The sequence below is a fragment of the Peromyscus maniculatus genome, chromosome X (assembly GCF_049852395.1).
Source record: "Peromyscus maniculatus bairdii isolate BWxNUB_F1_BW_parent chromosome X, HU_Pman_BW_mat_3.1, whole genome shotgun sequence".
Classification (NCBI taxonomy): Eukaryota; Metazoa; Chordata; class Mammalia; order Rodentia; family Cricetidae; genus Peromyscus; species Peromyscus maniculatus.
The window spans coordinates 78596502-78602434 of NC_134875.1; positions in this window are offsets into that span (position 1 = coordinate 78596502).

A 5933-nucleotide genomic window follows, 5' to 3' on the forward strand; every position below is an offset into this window, starting at 1 on the left:
GACTTTTGCTTTTGATAAATCCAGTAAGGGTAACACTGCTGCACTTTATGAAAACCAAAGAACAATGTCTTGACCACTGGATTATAAGTACCTACACTGTTAGGAAAATAAAATGTCCTCATTATCACATGTGAGAAGTCTCTAAGGAACCTCCCTCATGGTCTCCTTTAGAAAGTTTTACGGTCTTCATATTGGTTTACAGGAAATCCCTTGGTGAGATGCAGGCCTCATATGGCAAACACTAGCGGTCATATTTTCAGACGGCTCGTAATGGTATATGATACAGGTGGTGAAAGGCAGAGGACACCTGTTATATTCCGAGACAGCATGATGTCGCAGATGGAATACTGAGCTTGGAGTTCAGAAATCTCTGCTACAGCCTTGGCTTTGCCACATCCCAACTGTACGACTGTGGGCAAGTCTGAACTCCTGGGAACCTTAAGTATTTTACGTACCAAAAGAAACTGAAAGAAATTTGTCAGAAGTGATACAGAGGTTTTATAGGATGGAATTTAGTGAATTTTCCCAGACTAATGCCATTCTATAAAGATGGAATATCGTGTGACTATTGTGAATGACTTTAAATGATTTTAGCACAGATATTATCTATTTAATATTTCTGTATTTTCTATATAGCACAGAATTGTGCATATATACAAGAAGCTTAGTGGAATAAGGAATAAGACAATATAGGCAATATAATTCTCAAATTTACATTTATTTTCTCTGTCTCTTTACAGAGAAAGAATCATCAATAACTATTTAAATTCAATCAATCAATTGTATTGTTTTCTTGTTGTAACAGGCAATGATTTAAATGCTGTCAAAATTCAAAAGTGAGTTAGATATTAACTGATAGAGGCAATATATATATAAATGTATGAATCAACTATAGCAGAAAATAATACTTAAAAATCGTATCATCATTCAAATCTAAGTCATTTTTTCTTGACAAAAATGAATTCAAGAATCATTTTAAACCTCATAGAAGCAAGTGGCCTAAATTTTTCCTTTAAAATTTTCCTCTAGCTTCCACTAGGCAAGTTCAAATGACAAACTTCAAAGCTACACCATCATATAGTGAGTACAAAAATTAAGCTCATACTAAGAGCTGTGTCAACATTGCTCTAGTCTAATGTGAGTTGTGTGAGAGAAAGAACTTCATTATCATGTTATATACTATTAATATACAAAATACAGTGTGAAAAGAATGTGCTTTGGAAGTTTCCAGTCAAAACCAGTTTGAACTTTCATGACGGCAATAAGACTTAGAAAAAGCAAAGTCATGAGAATATGTTCACTAAAACAAACACACACACACACACACACACACACACACACACACACGCACAGAGAGAGTGATAGGAGGGCAAAGAGACAGAAAGACAGAAATCGGGGGAAAGAAGGACAGAGACAGTGAAACAAATTCTGCACTTAGTTGATTTGATAAGTATTACAGCCTGGATCTCTAACATATCCCAAAGGCCAACCTGTTATTATGGCTTAGTATCCAATCTGTTGCACTGTTGGGAAGTAAGGGAATCATTATGAGGTGAGGTGTATTGGAAGGAATTGAGTCCATTGGATCATGTCCTTGGAGGGACTATTATAATATTTCTATGTCTCTGTCCATCCCCCTCTATGCCCATCTCTGAATCATCTTCATCTGCAATGGTCAGTCCCCTTTCAGTTCCAAATAAAACACAAAACAGTAGAGTCAAGTGAGTATGGACTGAAACTTGTGAAACCATAAGCTCAAATAAATCTTGTCTCTTTCTAAGTTGGTTGTCATACTCTTAAAATATCATATTATCTGTTGACAATCTTCTTAGTCACCATCATATTACCTCACAATGTCATATGGCAGATTACAATTTTTTATAATTGCTTACTGGATGAGCTGATAACATGGGACATTTCTATACAGACATGAATTTTTCTTACCTATGTGTGCTTCAATGAGGTTCAATAGCAATTCTTGACATTTTTGATTTAGTCTGAAGATCTTACATAAAACACAATATACTAATGTGACTAGATTACATGTTTCAACTCAAAAATAATCCTGAAAGGGAGACAATCTAATGTTATCTCAGAATGAGCTATCCCCTAGCTGCCTTGTAAAATTACAGTTTGGGAAGTGAGCATTTCATAGTCCAAGTAATTTGAAGATGTTCTTTTTTTTTTACAAAGGTTTTTTTTTTTTTTTGGTTTTTTGAGACAGGGTTTCTCTGTGTAGCTTTGTGCCTTTACTGGATCTCACTCTGTAGACCAGGCTGGCCTCAAACTCACAAAGATCCGCCTGGCTCTGCCTCCCGAGTGCTGGGATTAAAGGCGTGCGCCACCACTGCCTGGCTGAAGATGTTCTTAAATGTTAAAGGTCAATGGATAGTGTGACATTGGGAAAGGGAAAGGTCTTATTTAGAATGAATGCTGATAGTTGTATAATTGGCTAGCTCCATTTCTAAAATTTATTATTTAATTTTCCACTTGTTTTGTATTAACTTCAACATAAACACAATATAAAATGTCTTTCCTTTCAAAGCTATGTGGATGATAATTTTCTATAGAATTCTTCTTAATAGGTTGATGATGTACAACCTTACATTTCAAAAACAAAAATGAAAATTCTGAGAAAATAATTTACCTAACTTGAAAGTCAAGAAATGTTATTGATGTCTTGATGAAGAATAGCTGATAATATGCCACACACTAAAATGTTCTTTTATGTAAGAACTCACATTTGTGCTTTCACAGAAACATGGCATCCACACTGATGTGCAAACAGAACTATTCGTGAACTTTGAATTTGAATTATGGAAATCTCAAGCAGGGTATTGTAATCATGGTCTGACTTGATATGTTCATACCGAAGAAGTGAAAAAAAAAAAACACTATCCTTTTGTTAAGTATGCTTTTCTGGCTTCCTTATCAAGATGGGATTGTAGTTTGGAATATTTGAGGCCATTGACTTATGGACCTATTGAGCTAATTTCAGTTAAAACTTACTTTTAAAAAGGTGATGATGAAACTGTATTTGAAGAAAAATCAAAATGAATCAGTCGATTTAGAACAATTCAGAACTTTGGGTTTTTTAAGAACAAACTATAAAGTAGGAACATAATATTTTGATCTAGCAACAAAACTAAATATGAGGCCAAAGAAACATTTGGTTCAGTAATAAAATGCAATTGCTTCTGCTTGGTTTGAGAGGGATCAAAACTCTGAAGTTCTAAGTGCCTCTCGGTGCCTCTTGGTGATGTATTATGGAGCAACAGAAACAACTGGGCCTTCTCAAAAGCATTCCTGAGCTAAGACTTAAGCTTCTCAACTGCATTACTCAAGACTAGAATTTCTGTAAGTCTGATCAGATAAAGCACACACAGATATGGATTTAAGGCTATATTTTAAACATTCCTCATGATAGTTTGCAATGAGTTCACAATTCTTACACAATTTAGCAAAGAGAGCACTGAAAAAAAACAAACATTTACCATTAGATCTTCACTAGCACAAATTGAGAAAAATGAAAAGTGATTTTTGTAAATTAAGTAGGAATTAACTTCAAGGATACAAACACTTCATTGTGAAAAAATAATTGAAACTGTTCACTTATTTATAGAAATGTTGTATCACCTGCTCTACCCCTCCTTTTAAAGCAATGTCTAAGTATTCCATGCTGGCCTGGACTTGCTATGTAGCCAAAGCTGACTTTGAATTTCAGATATTCTTGACTCGACCCCCTGAGTTCTGGGATTACAAGCATGTACCACCAACTGAGCATATCTTCCTATTATCAGAGCTCCCTGGCTTAGAGAGAAAACCATAAATGGAGTGGAGAAATAAGAATCTATTTATGAAAGCAAGTTTCCTATGTTACCTTGAGTGAGGGGCCCTAGCTCTGCTCTTAGGATTTAGCTACATGTGCAAGGAAATTGTGGATCTAAAAAAAAAAAAAAATACCGTGGCTCCTTAAAAGCTAAACTAAGCTCCTGGAGTTATACCCAGAAATAGATGGCTGGTGAGCTATGCCTTTTGCCGCTTCTCTGCTGACATAAGCAACTGCAGAATGTAGAAGCAATGTGTTTGAAAATGAGTAGCCTATAGTCAGGAATGTGGAGGCCAGGAAAGTTTCTAAAGTGCTCCACATGTAGTTAGTACTGAATAAAATCCTAATCAGGAATCTGTTTTTGCAATATGATCAGGCAACTTGTCCTTTGTTGAGCTAGTAAATATGTTATTTTCTCTGCTTTCAATCAGTTCCCTTCTTGATTTTCTCATTTCTTCTAGTAAGAACAGGACAATAGAGTGATTATTAGTATAGAATGTTGCTGTGGGACGGTCTATATGTCAAATTGCTCTGATTGGTCAATAAATAAAACACTGATTGGCCAGTGGCCAGGCAGGAAGTAGGTGGGGCAAGGAGAGAGGAGAATTCTGGGAAGCGGAAGGCTGAAGAGAAGAGACACTGCCAGCTGCCGCCATGACCAGCAGCATGTGAAGTCGCCGGTAAGCCACCAGCCACGTGGCAAGGTATAGATTTATGGAAATGATTAATTTAAGATAAAAGAACAGTTAGCAAGAAGCCTGCCACGGCCATACAGTTTGTAAGCAATATAAGTCTCTGTGTTTACTTGGTTGGGTCTGAGCGGCTGTGGGATTGGCGGGTGACAAAGATTTGTCCTGACTGTGGGCAAAGCAGGAAAACTCTAGCTACAGAATGTGGCACCAGATCACCTGAGTTAGAATTTGACTTTAGGCAAGTTACCTATCTCTCAAAAACTTCAGTTTCCTTATCAGTGAAATGGGAGTTGATATGTCCCCTCAACAGGCTCACAAATTGACAGTTGGGTCCTCAGTCAATCTAATCACTGAGAGGTGATAGGGTCATAATAACGGCTGATCAGAGGGTTGATCCACTGATGGACTCATAAATTGATGGCCTTTTGAGGAGGTGATAGACACATTAGGATGTAGGCCCCAGATGAATAAAGTAGAACAACAGACGCTTTGGCGGCTCCGTCTTCTCCCAGGCTCATCTCTGGCTCTGCTTTGCAGCCACCATGAGATGAGCAGCTCCCTTTCTCTGCATCCGACTAGCATGATTTTCTATCTAACTATGGGCCTAGAAACAAGAAAACCAGCCAACCATGGATTATAACTTTTGAAACTATGAACCCAAATCAATCTTTCCTCAAAAAATACTGAAGAACAGGGAAAAAATTAAAGGCTTTTGCAGAGAAATTCCAATTTTTGTGTGTTCAGAAATGTATCCTATTATTGTCAAGGGTGCCATCAATCTGTAAATCTCATATCATTCAAAAGCAAAAGAAAAACTATTTTTCTTATTTTTTTGTCCTTCATATGACTTATTCCTGAATTTCTTTAGAAGTCATGCCTTACTTTTGGTATGTCAGCCTTCAACATGATACACTGTAACTCATCTGGAATATATAAGAATGTCTCCTAACTGGTTTCCCAATTTGTAACCTGTTAAATTAATTTTCCTAGGGTTCTGGATATAAAAGCATTGCAGTTAAGCTAGGGATTACTGCAGTCACAGTAGCACTGGCTACAGTAGAACTACTCCACTGTTTTGTAACCCTGCTAAATCATCTTCTGTAGTTAACAGAGTCGCTATGTCTTGCTACGGCCCAAATACTGAAGGACCCATGACACATGTTATAGCAATCTGTGCAATGAGAATGTATTTCACAAAGGAAAAGTCACATTTGACTTGTTCATTCTTATATTGCTATCATAATCACAGTGTAGGGCATGTACTACATCCTCAGTTAACACTGTATAAAAGAATAAATGTGATAATGAATGGAATTATATTACAGATGTTTCTAACGACCAACACAGTTGATTGGATGTGTAGTAACTTCAGAAGATGATTCAAAGAGAGTTGACATTGTTACTTGACATCC